Genomic DNA, 18,867 nt, shown 5'->3' with positions numbered 1-18,867 from the left:
ATGAATTCTAAACCTCATATACCTTTAAAATAGAATTGAATCAGAGTCTAAAATGTAGCAAAAATAGAATCAAAAGCGGAAATTAAAAAGTTTAAGGATTAGAAGATCAAAGATTGTGATTTATCATGGTTCACCATCAAATCACACTAGACTATCGTTACACGTACACTTAACTAGAATCTTCCAACCAGTGTTTGAAAAATTGAAATACAAAGGAATTTTACAAGATTTTTGACCAATCTTGGCCACTTTCTCAACCTATACACCTATAGGATCTCTTAATTCACCAAAAACAACTTTGAGTACAAATTCTAATCAAAACAGATTAAGAATAACCTCTTCTCAATACAATAAAAATAGGAAATCAATAGAAGCGTAGAAGAATAAGAAGAATTAAAGAGTCTTATCTCTCAAGTATACCGAAATGCCTTCAAATGATGATCACTATGAATTTTGTGTAATCCGGTGTAAAGTGAGTGTAATGCATAATTAAAAACCCTAAAAAATGTTAGTATAGGAGCTTAATGGATATACTAGTCGTTTATAGCCATTGGAGATCGAAATACTAAATTTTAGCTTTGTTACATATGTACTTGGGTAACTCTCAATGGGTTACTTAAGTAAATTGTTTATCGACAATTAATAGGGTTAGTCACTTATGGTTACACGATTAAATGCCCAATTTTGTTCGGTAAATTAAAGAACAGAAGTGTCTATTAATGCAATTTTCGATCCAACTCAACTCTTTATGATTTCTAATTATTTATCACAAGTGACTGAATGTGTCTAGCCTTTGTATAATATAGCGTCATGTGTATGTGATCAAGTATAAATAATTACACTACTTAGATTCCTTATATGTATGTATAACGTGATGAGATAGCTCAATAAACAACATTTTCTTTGTTTCCATACCTAATATAATATTTCTAGCCTATTGAGCATTTGACTTGGCTTGTATTCCTTGTGCTTCAAGCTTTGACTCCTTTTTAGTCTTCTTTGACTTTCAAAATTTTGACTTTTGAGATGGATTTTTTCTTCGTCAACTTTCTAGCTTTTTACATGTTGGAATGGTCCGCTTACTCCATTTTGGACTCGTAGCATTGTTCTTCTCATTGTGCTTACATGTTGAGCTTGCTTGTGATTTGTTATCATCAAAACTTAAGATGTTTAACAATTCAATCATTTAGGATTCAACAAAAGTGACATACTTTTCTACTTAAGGCTCCTAAAAGATGTTGAGATTTTAGAGATTGAACTTTATAATACCCCACATAATTAAATTACACTGATTAGTGGTAAATTTTATGGGTATAAAGTTCTTTTAATTTTAATAGATGATATCTAGATTAATTTATACAAATGAGTCAAAGTATTGTAATTGACAATAAATAAAAAATGAAATAAGTTAAATTACTTGGAAAAAGTAATTAAATCATGAAGCATTATCAAACTTAGTAAAATTTCCTATCTACGTTAGGTGCATCTATGTTTTCATTGCAGCCAATTATTTTGATGTTTGTGAAGGTAAATTGTTAATTAAAGTAATCAATATGAATTTTAAGAATTTAGTTTGCAAGTTAAAAATGTGAGAAAGGTTAAGTAACTAAGTAAAAAAAAATATTCATTTAGTAGCCTTCTTTTTAAAAAGTTCGACAACCCTCCTTCAAGTTGTGATCCACGCTCTTCCTTTCCTTCCTTCTTCCAAGTGTAGCGAAAATATTGGAGAGACAAAGGACAAAATATTACTCCCACAAACACTCATTTCTAGACGTAGTGCTCTTCATAAAAGTTGTAGGGAAGGATCTTAGGAAGATAACCCAAGTGAGAGCACCTCAAAAGGTGTTTTATTTTGTGAGATAATCCCCTCGCAAGACTGCAACCTCAAAGTTATCAAAGGGGTATTTGTGGTCTGCCATCTTTGTTTCTTGTTGGAAGAAGTACCTTAGCTTCTAAAGAAGCTATTCAAGGTATGTAAACTCATCTTTAAGGGATGTAATCATGGCTGGAAAACAGAATTATAATGTATCTTGGATAATTTTAATGGAGGTTTTTAATGAGAATATGTTGGGGGGGGGGGGGGGTTTGTTGGTTGATGAGTTGTTTTGGTTGATTGATGTTTTCTTCTACAAAAATGAATTGAAATCTGAAAATGGATGAGTTTAAAGAACTCTATATGGTTCAGCCATGAGGTGTAAAAATATGCACCCCGAAGTATTTGTAAAATTGTCTAAGAGGAACCTTGTAACACCCTGTTTGCAGCCATTTTGTTAACATACATATGGTTACAAAACTTGTCAATTAATTATTTTAGCGGAAGACTTAACATAAAAGTATCACCATTACATCGAGTAACAAAGTGACTTAACTTTTTTCTTTTAATTTATCTTTACATATAGTCACGCATAATTTATTTTTCAATATAACATAATCTATACAGTCTCATATCTGCATAGAATTCATACTTAATAAACCTATGACCATAATTAATGATCAAATCACTATCCAAATATGATAATAGATACCATTTCGAACAAAGTCTTTACGGATAGCATAACACCTGATAAACAAAAAAGTTCAATCCATATATATACATACATACATACCAGAATATGGTTCTGTGCCACTACTAATATAAACCTACTTAGCTAACTGCTCCAGCTAGTATCTCTAGCCATCTTGAATTGGTCTCTTGCCCTGAGATGGCTCTCCTGTATCTGTAGTACCTGAAAAGTAAGTCCCCTGACGGGGTGAGATTAACCATCTCAGTAAATCTAGGATTTATGGAATAGTCTCCACCCATGAGTTCACTTCCTGCATAAATGTCAGATAACATAGCATATAATACATCATATATTTCATACCCATACATATTTCATACACATACATATTCCCAGGCTATACTCCAGGGGCTGTATCTCGCAAAGAGATCTTAACCTATACCTACACCTACACCGATACTCCTAGGGGCTGTATCGCGCAAAAGAGATCATAACATATATCTATACTTATACACTTAGGGGCTACATTCCACAAAGGAGATCTTAACATAAACATATACTCCCAGGGTCTATATTTCGCAAGGGAAATCCACACCTGTACTTTCCAAACCTATACGTACTATAAAATAACATATTCCCTTATAACCTATCACATAGCAAGATATCATATTACTTCATACTATTTCCTATCATATCATAACATTATATAACACAACATAAGACTCTCAAAGCGTAATTTCTCACTTTGACCAGTCTATGAACTTCCAAAGCGTAATTCTCACTCTGACCAGTCCATACATAATCTTCGAGTACGTCCTCAACGGAGTGTTGATCAAGAACCATATATCATACATACATATCTTATCATAATTTTCATATCATATCATATAATATCATAACTGTCATATTATATCATATGCATGAGCTACATGAATGCAACTATACTACATATCCACATTCATCACAACATATACCATATGAACCATCATCCAAACGGAATTTAGTGGAACAACATACCGGAGAAAACTCTGAAACCAAGAGCATACCTGAAACTAGCTTTTCTGTAAACCCTGCTCGTATACTGAAGTCATCCGTATATCCGTAATCGTCAAGATAACCTATTCAAACATGATCTTTATGTCAATACATAATTACTTGCACTTGAAGAGTCCTCTTACGTACGTACATATTTCGAAATTCTTCTTCAAGTTAGTTCACATAATTCTTAACATATTCTTACCAATTCATGTCAATTCATACCAATTCACAAGTGAATGCTCAACTTAGACATATACTTAAAGTCTTACATATTAACACATTTAACCTAATTCACTTAATCTATAGGTTAACTTAGGTTTCCACACTTTCACCATACATAACCTACACTTAATTTTACTTGATTTATTCAACCAATCACTTAATTAAATTAAAAACCATACCTAGATCATACAACCACAAAGTGGTTGAAAGGTACTAGTAAGGTTATCATGCATTTCATGCATTCCATTCTTCATCAAAGACCACTCAAAATAACTCTTAACTTTATTTTCCATTATTAAACTAAATGACCACATAAAGTGTCAATAACCATTCTATGTTTTCAACTAATGAATCAACTAATTCATTTCATTCTAATACATTCATTTATCACCAAACATCCTTAAAATATAAGCCAACAAGCTTACAAGCCCTTTTTACTCAGTATGGCTGAAATAGTAACTTATTTTCCAGCCTGGACAGTCCGCACCATTTAATTCACGAAAAATCCATTTCTTATCCAATTTCCAATTGGTTGATTTTATTAATTCTTGTCTTAATTTTTATAATTATTATAGACATAATTAACATAGTTTAAGACTACTTAAAACCCTTAAAATAATGTACCAAAAAAAAAACCCTTAAAATATTCCATAGAATTTAATCATATCATTTAATTAAAGTTTAGACCTAATTTTTGCTTAATTTCAAAATGGTCCCTATACTTTCACATAATTAGAATTTGACCCCTAAACTTTTTTTTAAGGGTCATAATTGACTTGCTTGGCATGAATTGTATTTTTATAATTTATTTCATGTCAATCGGATGGTTAATCGATCAATTCTAGCTTCCGTAACATGTTTACCATAAAATTATATAATATAACTATGTAATTCCATAATTTCCTATAATTATGTAATTATATTTGTAGTAACCATACATAATCAATTCTTAAAAGTTTGTTTTGTTATAAGTCTTAAAAATAGAGTTAAAACTATGATGTATTAATTAATGAAATGGTTGTAGGTTTCAGGATTCTAGTGAGATTTAAATTAGGGAAAATCTGCCCTAGACATGATAAAGTGCATGGAAGTGGTTTTATAGATTGGTATTGATGTCTTGACAAGTTAAGGATGCATGAAATGTAACTAAGTTATAGTTGCATGGTTTAAAATTAAAATGAATCATGTTTTCCCTCATTATGGTACCTCGACCTTGTGGCTTCAATAAGATGTTAGAAATGATTCAAGTGGTTATAACTTGAAATAAAAGGGTATTTGAAATATTATTGAATCGTATTTGAATCTGTACATAGGGGTCTCTATTTATAGAGACTTCTTGACCTAATTTTGACCTAATGGGCTTGGCCCAATATACAAGTAACAGACTAAATAAATACAAGTAACAGACTAAATAAATACTAATAAATGACTACATAATTACTAATAAATGACTACATAATTACTATTTACAACACTCCCCCTCAAGCTGAGGAATAGATATTTATCATTCCCAGCTTGCTAGCAAGTTCTTGAAATCTATCTGAAGGAAGCCCCTTTGTCAATAGATCAGCTAATTGACACCCAGTGGGAATGTATGGAGTGGTAATCAACCCGCTATCAAGTTTCTCTTTGATGAAATGGCGGTCGACCTCAATATGTTTAGTCCGATCATGTTGAACTGGATTATGAGCTATACAAATAGCAGACTTATTATCACATAGCAGCTTCATAGGTCCCTCACATTTTATTTTTAGATCATCAAGTACAATTTTCAGCCACAGTAACTCACAAATGCCTTGAGCCATAGCTCGAAATTCAGCTTCTGCACTTGATCTGGCGACCACATCTTGTTTCTTACTTCTCCATGTCACCAAGTTACCACAAAGAAACATGCAATAACCAGTGGTAGAACGACGGTCAGTCACGGATCCAGCATAATCAGCATCTGTGTAGACTTCTAAAGATAGATTGCCATCACGTCGGAATAACAACCCTTTACCAGGAGTACCTTTCAGATACTGAAGAATTCTCTCTACTGCCTGCATATGTTTCTCCTTTGGATCGTGCATAAACTGACTGACAACACTAACAGCATAAGCTAAGTCTGGTCTAGTATGGGCCAAATATATCAATTTCCCAACTAGCCGTTGATATTGTCCTTTATCAACTGGAGGACTCTCCTCTTCATAGCCCATCTTGTGATTCTGCTCAATAGGAGTATTAGAGGGTTTACACCCGAGCTTTCCTGCTTCTTTGAGAAGATCAAGAACATATTTCCTCTGGCTGATAAAGATTCCTTTGCTCGAATGAGCTACTTCTATCCCTAGGAAATATCTCAGTTTCCCAAGGTCTTTGACTTCAAACTCAGAGGCAAGCCGTGTTTGCAGAATCTGTCTCTCCACAAAATCATCACCTGTGATAATAATATCATCAACATATACAAGGAGCACAGTAAGCTTCCCATTTTGGGAGTGCTTGAAAAAAAGAGTGTGATCTCCTTGACTTTGTTTATATCCTAAGGTCATCATAACCTTAGTAAACTTTCCAAACCAGGCACGAGGTGACTGCTTCAATCCATACAAGGCCTTTTTTAATTTACAAACTTTATTTTCTCCCTTCACAGAATCAAAACCAGGCGGAATTTCCATGTAGACTTCTTCTTCTAACTCACCATTGAGGAAAGCATTCTTCACATCAAATTGGTTTATATCCCAATTGTAATGGGCAGCAAGGGATAACAAAACTCTCACCGTATTCATCTTTGCAACTGGAGCAAATGTTTCTTCATAATCAATGCCATAGGTTTGAGAGTAACCTTTGGCAACTAATCGAGCTTTGTATCTCTCAAGAGTTCCATCAGAATTATATTTCAGGGCATAAACCCATCTGCACCCTACTGCTTTCTTTCCAGTAGGTCTATCAATAACCTCCCATGTTTTATTTTTCTCCAATGCATTCATCTCCTCTTGCATGGCTTGAGCCCAATTCCTATCTTTCAAGGCTTCATGTACTGATTTTGGGATTGCAATAGAGTCTAGTGCTGAAACAAAGCTTTTGTGCTGCACAGAAAGATTAGCAGAGGAAACAAACTGGGAGATAGGGTATTGAGTACAAGAGGGACAGGAGGGACAAGATTTCTTGGGACAAGCTCTTTTTCCTTTTCTAAGAGCAATGGGTAAATCATCAGAATCAGTAGTAATGGGTAAGTCATCAGAAGTATTAACATCATGATCAGAAATATGAGATTCAGGACTTACCAGTGGTTCAGACGATTGAGGTTGCTGCTGAGACAATGTGGGTTGTTTCCTTCTTTCAGGTGTCATAATCTTTCGTATCTCTGGTGTACTTGATGTATCAATCACAGGAGAATCAGTCACAGGAGGATTACTCACAAGAGGATCAGACACAGGAGGAACAGACAAAGGAGAAACAGACACAGGAGGAACAGGACCAGGTGGAGGATACACTGACATAGGTAAAGGAGTAGACACTGATGATTCAAACTCAAAGAAGGGAGGTGATGAGATTTCTGGTGAAGGATTCTCCCCCTGAAGATGAGGACCTTGGAAAAAGGACTCAGATTCCTGAAATGTAACATCCATAGAAACAAAAAATTTCCTACTACTAGGGTGATAGCACTTGTAGCCCTTCTTATCAGGAACATAACCAAGAAAAACACATTTAATAGCCCTAGGGTCCAACTTACTGCGATGATGTTTATGAACATGAACAAAAGCAACACACCCAAACACTCGTGGAGGAAGACTCATCATAGTTGGAATAGAAGGGAAAAAAGAAGTCATAGAGTGAATAGGACTTATGGTCAAGTACCCGAGTGGGTAAACGGTTGATCAAGAATGCTGCAGTAAGAATAGCATCTCCCCAATAGTATTTGGGTACATGTGTCTGAAACATTAATGCACGAGCCACTTCAAGAAGGTGACGATTTTTTCTTTCAGCAACCCCATTCTGTTGGGGGGTGTCAACACAAGTAAGTTCATGAATCATACCGTTATTTCTTATAAATTGGGAAAAGCTATGATTAACATATTCAGTACCATTATCTGTTCTTAGTCTCTTGAGTTTTTTACCAAACTGGGTCTCAATCATTTTATAAAATTGAAAGAACAGTTGTGGTACCTCAGACTTTTCACGCATTAAGTACACCCAAGTTACACGAGTGCAATCATCAATAAAAGAAACAAACCATCTATTTCCAGAACCATGAGGGACTTTAGAGGAACCCCAAACATCAGAATGAATAAGATCAAAAGGTTCAACACTCTTAGTAATACTAGAAGGAAAAGACACACGATGATGCTTAGCAAATTCACAAACATCACAATGAAAAGACTCAACAGATTTAGACAAAAACAATGACGGAAATAAAGATTTGAGTAAACTAAATGGAGGATGACCTAAGCGCTTATGATGAAGCCAAATCAAAGAATCAGCAGTTGATTGACCATGAGACATCAAGATGTGATTTGTTACTTTATTTGCAGGAGATTGTGACACCAGATAGTACAGCCCACCTTGCTCTTTAGCACTACCAATCGTCTTCCCCGTGGCGAGATCCTGAAAAACACAATGGGTAGGATAGAAGGTTACAGTACAATTCAAATCTTTTGTAATTTTATGAATAGAAAGAAGATTCGTGGAGAGTTTAGGAACATGAAGAACATCCTTAAGATGTAAGGACTGCTGTAAGTTTATGTCACCAGATCCCGCAACTGATGTATGAGAGCCATCAGCTACGGCTATTGTATGAGTTCCAATGGTAGGATGATAAGAGGTAAAGGAGTCAGCACAACAAGCCATATGATCAGTAGCACCAGAATCAACAACCCAAGAATGTTTAAAATCATTACATGAAGAAAGGAAAGAATAAGTTTTGGAGCTCATACCAGTCATAGTCAAAGCACTAGTATCAGATGGCTTACTCATAGAATCAAGAATGGTTCGGAGCCGTTCCAACTCATCTGGACGAAATGCAGGTTGGGTCTTATTAGGTGTAGGAGTTATTTCAGAGGAAGTAAAATGCGCTTGACCACGCAACTTTGCCATCTTTTCTAAGACAGATTGCTTTCCATAAAGGCGAAAGCATAAATCCTTGATATGACCTGTTCTTTTACAATAAGAACACCATCGATCATCTCTCTTAGGTCTAGAAGAGGTACCATCATAAAATTTTGAAAAAGAACTCCTTTGAGAAGAGGCCATACTGCACAGAAAATGGTCAAAGAAAAGCTCCAAGAAGCCAAAAAATCACAAATAAATACCAAACGATGTCCGATCAAAGAGAGGAGCACAGATCCAAAGAGGATGAAGGGAAGATCAAGATCGCGGTGGTCCGATCCGGAAAAATGATCTCACGCGCCGCCACGCGCCGGTGAGATTGGCTGCGCGTGGGCTTCACTCGCGGTTGAAGGGGCGGCGCGTGTGGGCGCGTGCGGTGGCCGTCCGGTCTGAAATTTCTGGAGCAACGTCGTCCGGTGAGCGCGGTTCTTTCTGGGTCTGTTCGGAGTTGAAAAACCACCGGGAAAGGGTCCAATTGTGATGAACAGATGCTGTCTTGTGATGAAGAATAATGGAGACGATGAACAGTAACAGAGATCCAGTATAACAGAGATCTTCTCGGTCCAAGAGGTCCCCGGAAAAAAAAAATCCGGTGGCGGCTGATGGCAGCGAGAGACAAAAAGAATAAAAGGTTCTTGTTCTAAAGACAATAGGCGCGGAAGCAGAGCCCTCAGGATCGAGAGCTCTGATACCAACTTGAAATAAAAGGGTATTTGAAATATTATTGAATCGTATTTGAATCTGTACATAGGGGTCTCTATTTATAGAGACTTCTTGACCTAATTTTGACCTAATGGGCTTGGCCCAATATACAAGTAACGGACTAAATAAATACAAGTAACAGACTAAATAAATACTAATAAATGACTACATAATTACTAATAAATGACTACATAATTACTAATAAATGACTACATAATTACTATTTACAACATTATATTATTGGATTAAGGTATACTAAGTCTTATGGTGATAAGAGAATCAAAGTTTAAATAACTTTGACAATTTAGTGTGTAAAAACGTATAGATGTATAAGTTTTTTTAATGCTGTCTGAATTTTATGTAAGTAGTGAGCACAATTTTGAAAATCAATATCTCACTCATTTCTTAACCAATTAGAGTGTTGAGGTATCAAATTAAAGTTTAGGATGTCTACTTTCTTGTCTTAAAAGATGATAATTTTATGAGTGCCTGATTCTGCCCAGAAACAAAAAGAGTGAGCATGGTTCGTAACTACTCTGCTTTGGCAGCAACCATCTTGGAGTTTGTAAAATTTATAACACCTTCGTTACTTAACGATACAGAACAAATCTTATGTCAAATTAAATCCCTAGATGTGTAGTATTTGTCATAAAGATTAGAGAATAAAATGGATTGGAAAACGTTCCAGTAATAATAAATAGTTTGCGACCCTATTTCATTTGACAACGGGTTTAAGCAAATTGCTTATAGCGGACGTATCTTGAGTTGTACTTATCAGAACAAGACTTATAACATACCGTTGGAAAGCTTAAGACATCTAGATTAAGATGGTAAAGTATCAAAATTTTAGAAGAACAAATCAAGTATAAGTAAGTTTATGGTAAGTATGGAAACTAAGGTTAATCTAATGAATTAGGTTAATTACATATTATGTAAAATTTGTATGAATTAATGAGATTATAATTATGACTTGTTGGATGACATGAATTGGACAATTAATATGAAAGTTAATAAGAGAGTTACTTTAATTGAAGATTTAAAGTACACGAGACATAATATGATTTTTTCAAGTGAAAAAAACATGCTTTTAGTGTTTGTTAGTAGTAATGTGTATATATTGTAAGTTGTGAATTAAGTGGGGCAATGTCATTTTTAATAGGTGATTTGGTTGAATCAAGTAAGCTTGGATAATTTCTTGGTGTATAAGCGAATTGGAAAAAGAAGCAGGCTTAAAGGTAAACTTCTTGTCCTGGGATTATTTTTCTTGTGTGCTCCACCATGCTCCATTTGGAGGAATGATTGGAAATGTGAATAATTTTAATATTTGCTATAACATGATCATGCATTATGAATTAAATTGAGTGATAATTGTAAGGATAATATGCTATGTGTTATTGTGATCTCTGACCAGTAGATAAATGTAAATGGAACCTTTCATGAAATGGTAATGACCTCAACAGTATTGGAGGGTATGATAACGACCTCCGTGAGTTGGTAATTTGGCATGGGTATAGTAATGGCCTCTACAGTAGGAATGGTAAAATGACCTCCATGTGGGTATGGTAATGACCTCTGTGCATTGATGATTATGAGTATGGTAAATAACCTCTGCAGTGGGAATGGTGAAAGGACCTCCATTAATGGGTATGACATATGACCTCCATGAAGATTTAATAGCGTGATATTTTGTTATGAATGTGTTGGTAATATGGAATCCCTATGGGTATGGTGTCATGACCTCCATGTAGGAATGTAGTATGTTGGTTAAATGTATATTATGTTATGCCTGTCATAGTTATTAATAGCAGGTAGCGGTATAACCGCTACAGCGAAATCCATAAAAAAATTACTTAAAATTAAAAATATACATTCATAATTAATTCTATTGTCACTTTCATTCCAAACAAGAATTCAAAGAACATAAAGGAAATAATATAAATTCCTTGAAAAGAACTATATTAACAAAAATCAAGGAACATAAGGAAGGATCTAAATATTGTCAAATACGAATTTTCATGGTCTATTTCAAATGCAAGGAAGGAACTAATCAAAATCATCATCTCCACCATCTTCTAAGAAGTCTTCTCCATCCTCACTGTCACTAGTACTAAAATTATAAATTTGTTCATCCTCTTCTTCAATTTCTTTCACTATCAACACTTTCTCCTTTCCCTTAGTGCTTGAAGGCATAGAGGTAGATTGTTTCTTCATTCTTATTTGCTGCCTAGTATATGTTAAAGGCTCACCAGCACTACTTAAATCAGCATACTCAGAATTAAAATATTCATATTAATATATTTACATTTTTAATATATTCAATATTCTATAAAATATATATAATATATATATATATATATAAATTAATAACATACTCAGAATTTAAACAAAAAATAATAACATACTAATTAATAATATATCATAGAGTTTTATTTCTATAAGATTAATATTAGAGATGGAGGGAGGAATGGGTATAAATCAATAAAAAGAAGAAGAAAACAATGTGACTGAATAAGTGAAATATGTGTGTTGTTTTTGTATAAAAATGTGAAGGCCATGTTTTTGAATAAAAAATTATTATATTATACTCAAAGGCAAAACATGGAGGCCATGGGCTGAATAAGTCAAATACGTGTAGTGTTATCTCGAGTTTTCATATATTATGTTATACCCCAATTCTTAATACTCTGGTCATGTCCTTTTAAAATTATATATAATGAATAATATATTCATTAATATACATAATATATCATATTCAGAGTTTTCATGTAAAATAAAATAATAATATATAAATAAAATAACAAAAATATTAAAACATAGCAGTACCCATGCTAAATAAAATAAGAAAAATATTAAAAACATAATAGTACCCATTAAGTTTCGTTGGTGAGGAAATCAAAAAACAATGAAGGCTTGCTGCGTTACTGAATATCAATCTGACTTCGAAGTGAGAAAAGTAGAAGACAAAGAGAGCTTGAAGGCAGAAAATAGAAAGGCTTATTCCTACTTCGTTGCCAAAAAAAGTAGAAGAAAAGAGATTGAAGGCAGAAAATGTAGAAGAAAGAGAACAAAGGTGAAAATGAATGAGATAGAGAAGAAAGGCAAGTGAAAGAAGTAACCTAGCGGCGGAGCAGAAAAAGCCCAAGTATGTTAAGATTAAAAAGTCTATTTGACCCTTAAAATTAAAGTTTTAGACCATAATACCCTTCATTCCTCCTTTTCCATTGCTTTTTCACTTTAGCATGCAATTGCCTCACTAACCACGCTATCCGCTACTGCAAATTGTTGACCGCTACTACCGCTACATTGAACAGTAGTGTTGTATGCATTCTGTTGCGGCATAAGGCCGCTACCCTCTACAATAGCGGTATTGCGCGCTAATGCAACACTATTTTCATATATGATGCATGTATTACTATTTATGCACATTAAGGGAGCCATTGGGTGGAGTGACCCTCGAGGACCACCGGTTTACTGAGATTGTCAAATCTCACCCGGCGTTATAAGGATTACATTTCAAGTACCACTAACTCTGCTGGATAGGCTTTGGACAAAGAGGCCACCTGGGACTTCATTGGTGAATTCAGAGTTACACTTTCATTTTGGGCTTTTGGAGCAATTAATTATTGCCTATATATATTCTTGACTTAGTGTATGAATATTTATCTTGCATGTGGGGTATTGTCATGCTTGGTTGTTCATACCTTTGGTAACTAAGTCATGCAACAATCATTTTGGTTTATGGATTGTATTATATTGTAAGTAGTGATGCTTTGTAATAGTTAAATTCATTCAGTGGTTGTAAATCTAATTGCATCACTTGAGGACCTTGTGTAATTAATATTGATGTATGTGATGAAAGGACAATAGGCCTATTCTAGGTAATGATGTTGTTTTATTATGATGAATGCATGAAAATGGAATAATGTGATTGAAATGGAGAGTAACTTGTAATATAAGTAATTATGGATAATACCTTGGACATTAAGTAATGATCTTAGTTTTTGTATATTGTGGGTTGTAGGAGCATCAATGTTTGTTGAGCCTTTATGTGCCACCCTATGGTCAATTAGGCACCTTTACAAGAAATTGGAACACACTTGTATAAGTGAGATTAGTTAATAAAATAAAGGAGGTGCCGTCGAAATTTCTAAGAAATTGGTCAGATTTTTACCTAACTTTGAGAGATCGTATCTCCCTCCATAGATGTCCATTAGGGGCGTGTCATATCTCATTTTAAATCCTAGAATGTCAGCTATACTATCCTAAAATATGGTATTGTTTCGAGTTGTAGAATGCCCTGTGTGTTAAAATGAGTGATGCCTGCCCAAAACTGGCCATTTAGACCAGCATTCTGGTCTAGAATTCAAAAAATTCCAACTACCTCATTTCTTACTAAAATTAGGCTTATGATATACCAAATTGAAGGTATAGGTGTCTAGTATATTGTATAAAAGTTTTAGAGTAATTAGATTAGTGGATCCGAAATTCCAAAAACCGTGAGGTATGTTAGTGAACCCATAGAGTTGTGTTGACAATTTTGAAGGTTCCGCTTACAGCGAGCATATCCGGAGTTATAGAACTCTGATTGAGGCGTGTGATACCTTGTTGGAAATCTTGAGGAATCTAGTTTAACATAGTAAAATATGGGAAAACTGTGACCTGCTTTGGTTGAAAATGTTAAATTGTGTATTTTGTTTTGTTGGTTTATGGGAACCACTTAGAAACCTTAGATAGGTGTTGTATGATATTTAAGCATTAGTATTTATACTTCCTCATTAGTTCTGAGTTACGATCATAGTTTACAAATTGTTTAATACAGATGTTTTCATAAGTGCAAGATTAATTGTAAACAATTTTTAAAAGAAAAAGTTTTTTCGTATTTTTAAATAAACTGCTGTGATTGTAAATACGCTTAATATCATAATTAATGATAATACACCAGTCTGGTAATGAGGTGTCACATACTTGGGATGCTGACATCAATGAGTCATATGTTATGCTAGTCATTGTGCCGATTTATGCTTCTAGTTATTGGATGAGCTCAGTAATCCTAGATGAGTTCAAATCATTCTTATAAAGAGGTCGTCTTATATAGGACGAGCCTGGGAGGTCGGCTTAGTAGCTGGTTAGATGAAGAGTCTTTGGGTGGGTTCAACTTTATTAGATGAGTTGAGTCTCCTAAAGCGAAATTCATTTCTTGAGAGAGCCTTGATGGAAAAAATTGGTGCATTTCATTCACACGTTTGTTCAAGTATAACACCTCGTAATTATAAAACATATAATTATATATTAAATGTGGATTAAAGGGTAGGATTAGTGAAAATCCTGAAATTAGGGTCAAAATACAAAGCAAAGGTAAAATGGTAATTTGCCAAACACGTACCCCTAGGAAAGTAAAATTAAGTAGGAGGTCTCAAATGAGAAAACTAACCCTGGAAATGGATTCAAAACGAAAAATTGAGTGGTTAGGCAAGTTTCTGGAAATTCGATGAATAGTATTTTTACCGGGTAAAAATATCACGGTACAGTTGTACCGTAAAGCGTTCCAAATGAATTTTGAGCTCTATGTTTGAATATGAGTTATAAATGGTACATAGGACTAGGAAATATGATTTCTGGTGAAAATTGATGGAAATTAGTGAGTTTGGGGAAACGTGCCCACAACGCGCATAACAGCTTAAAACTGTGATTTCTCTGAACGACCGAAAAACTCTGGAATTATCTGATCAAGGACAACAGTTAATGTTAAAAATAAGAGTTTCTAAATAGTTTAGAAAATTATGGACGTTTAGTGGAATAGACGGGAGATTTGAATTAGTTTGAAACGTGTGAGGTGGCGGTGGGATCTATCCCACTTAAGTGGACTTAGGCCACATAGGACAACACAAAAATCAGTATCTTCTCTCTCCTCCTCCCCCTAAAACCCGTGGCTTCCTCCGTGGATGGGCAAGGTTTGGCTTGAAAATTGTTTCAACCAAAACATCATCAAATCCTCTCCAAAAGCCAAAGTGTTACACATCAAAGTTTAAGTAAACCACCATACAAACACAACCCACCTATTGGTTGCTCTTGAAACTCACTCATTTGGGAGAAAAACCCCATCTAAACCCGTGGCCAAAGTGAGTAGATTGGTGTTCTTGGGTTGGTTATTCAAGCCATTGCTTGGATATTACTTGGAGGAGTCCTAGACCTTTCTTGTGGGTAAGTTTCAACACATTTCATTGGTTGAATCATGGATTTGAATTTTGGGGACTAGAACTATTTTGCTTGAATTGATGTAGTTAGAGAGCTCAAATTGAAATTGTGTATTAGATAAAAGTGGCTAAGAATGATGTTTTAGAGTGATAGAAACCATAAAAATTATTGGGAAATTATTTGGTAACTTAGGCAATTTTGATGATGATGTTCATGACTTTGTGAAATGGCTTGTTGTAGGATTGTGTAATATTGAAGCATGTTATATGATGAAAGGGCAATAGGCCTATTCTAGGATATGATTTATGTTTTATGTCTATAGAATGCATGTAATTGAATCAAGGTGATGGAAATGGTTTAAGTTTTATAATTTGAGAAATGAAATGTAAAGTGAGCAAATGGATATAAATTGTGATGGGTTGTAAGAGCACCAAGGAATTGCTGGTCCTTGAGTGCCACCCGTGTCTATTAGGTACCCTAGATGATAGATAATACACTTTTTCAACAGCGGGATATGTTGGAAAAATAAAGGAGATGCTGGCAAAATTTCTATAAAATGGCAGATTTTGGGTGAACTTTGAGAGAGCATATCTCCCTCCACAGAAGTCCTATAGGGACGTGCCATATACCATTTTGAAGATTGAGATGTAAAATACCTTGTGTCGCAATTGGATAACCATAGGAGTAGCACGCTTCCTTGTAAGGGCCGTTGAACCCAGACTGTCCAGAAATCCTTGCATTTGGGGCTGTCTGGACCGGTTTTTGGGAAATTTATTCCCGTCAAAATTTTTAGTCAAATTAGGCCTATGATATGTAAAATTGAAGCTTGAAATGTCTAGTTTATTTTATAAAAATTCTAGAGCAATTGGTGGACTAGTTTATCCGAAATTGTTGAAAGAATGAGGGCTGTTTGGTGTCCTGTTTGAGGTTGGCTGGCAGATTGCTTATCCAATTTCAAACGGTGATATCCGGAGCAAACGAGAACTTTATGGAGCGTATGATAGCTTGTTGGAAAGATAATTAAGTCTAGATTAACATACTAAAAGATAGGAGGTTCGCGACATGTGGATCTTCTGCAGTTTTTAAAATACTTAACCATGTACGGATAGGTAGAAATCGTAAAAGTGAGATTTATGCTAAGTGAGTTTATGGGAACCTCTTAGTGACTTGAGAGGAGTATTATATGATTATTAAGAAATTAATATTATTATTTCGCGTTTTGTTTTCAGTTACGATCACAGCTTTTACTCATTACGCTTTATTATTGTTTTAAATGCTCGCGTAATGAAAAGAAAAAGTTTACTTGCATTTTTATAAATGAACTACTGTGATTGTAACTGCGCTTAATATCATAATCAATGTTAACAATACCGATACGTAACGGGCCGTTACATCAAGCATCCTAACTCTTTAAAATCGTCCATATGATGTTGTTCTTGAAAGGCGATCTGGGAACCCGGATAGATGCTTGTGCTTCAAGGGACCTTGCCTTTTCAACGATTGTTGGTTTTTTTCATGTTCATTCTGACAATTACTCCTTTACGTACGACATGTTTTCATGGGTTGGACGTGTATTGGTGATTGTGGGACAGTTCTTTACATTTTGTGCCTCATGATGGATTATAACTCCAACATCCCCAGTCACCTATTTGTACCGTGTGATATTATAAGTTTTCCTGCACGCTTGGGCTTTTTGTTTTCGTGCCTTTATATATTCATTTTTGTGTCTTTCCTTTACATTTCTTCACACTTCAACTTCCAAAGGGTCTTAGTGCAACTTCTAGTTATTCTTCATGTTTAAAGGACTTTCTTGCATATCTAAGGGATTTTCTTGCTCACCTCTTTCCTCGAAATTCATTATTCTCCCTTGTTGTTCTTGTTTTAGACCACTCTGCTCCATTCGTTGTTGTGACAAGTGGTTTCTTTTCATTTCTTTAAGAACATTTAGAAACACACACTTCTCTATACATGAGCTACCCTTCTAAATTCCCATTTTCTCCTTTTCAGTTGAACTTCCACATATATTTATAAGAGTAAATACCCTTTTTCGTCACTGAAAATTTTTCACGAGGCATAATTTAGTCCCTAGGTAAAAAAAAGTCACATTTCAGTGTCTAATTTTTGTAAAAAAAAGGGACACGTTTGTCCTTCTGTTACATGGAACGTGACGGCCCACTTGACGGAGGCCGGCTGGAACGTTAAGTGGCTGAGTCACTAACGTCATAGCCATGTGGAGCGAAAACGACGTCGTTCAGATAGATGCCTTGTGTCTAGTTGGATGTTTGGACAGGTGACCCTTGCATGAAAGGGTTAGTGACCTAATATAGTCCCTGTCAAATTAGGAACCCTAAATCAGCCTAAACCATGAACTAAAAAACCCCCAAAAGCTCCCCACGATGAAGATTGAAAAGATTGTCAAGTAGAAGGTGTTTACTGGCTATTTTCTGGTGCGTAGAAGAAGATGAGTAAGTCATATGGCTTGGGGGGATCAAGTGGGAGTACGTCTTTTGGGTGTAGAACAACCTCACGGACTGGCGGTCGAAGGTGCAAATGTGGGAGGCAAACAATCGTCTATACCTCCAAAACAGAGAGAAACCCAAATAGGGCATTCTTTGGGTGCCCTAATTTCAAGGTATACATTTGTAAATTGAGTTTTGATTACTTGGAATATTTGCTTACCATGGTTTGCAATTTTAGCAGGATAAGAAGCCCTTTTGTAATTTTTTTAGATGGGTAGATGATGTATGTAATGAAAGGATGGAGCTTGAAGATGGAAGAATCAACAAGGTGGAGTTGGATGTTGTTGAAATGGATCTCAAGCTGAAGTATGTGGACATGATGATTAGTGACCAATTGCAAGCTAAGTTGAATGACCAAGGTGTGAAGATTAGTGAGCAAGAACTGAGTATCAAGGTGCAGGAAAGAAAGCTGAATGAGCTATACCTGAAGATGGTGGAGGAGTTAGATAGGATGGACAAGGAAATTAGGCATGTTGGTAGGGCAGCTAGGGTCTTAGTTGCTGCTTGTGTAGGGTTTTTGATGATTTGTTTTTTGATTGCAATTCTTGTAACAATGAAATGTAGTGTACAAAATGTTTTTTTTCTTCAATGAAATGTAATGACACTGTAGT

Source organism: Gastrolobium bilobum, unplaced genomic scaffold (assembly GCF_033153095.1).
Source record: "Gastrolobium bilobum isolate Gb01-03AN ecotype WA unplaced genomic scaffold, APGP_CSIRO_Gbil_v1 utg2637, whole genome shotgun sequence".
NCBI lineage: Eukaryota > Viridiplantae > Streptophyta > Magnoliopsida > Fabales > Fabaceae > Gastrolobium > Gastrolobium bilobum.
Note: the sequence above shows the minus strand (reverse complement) of the source record.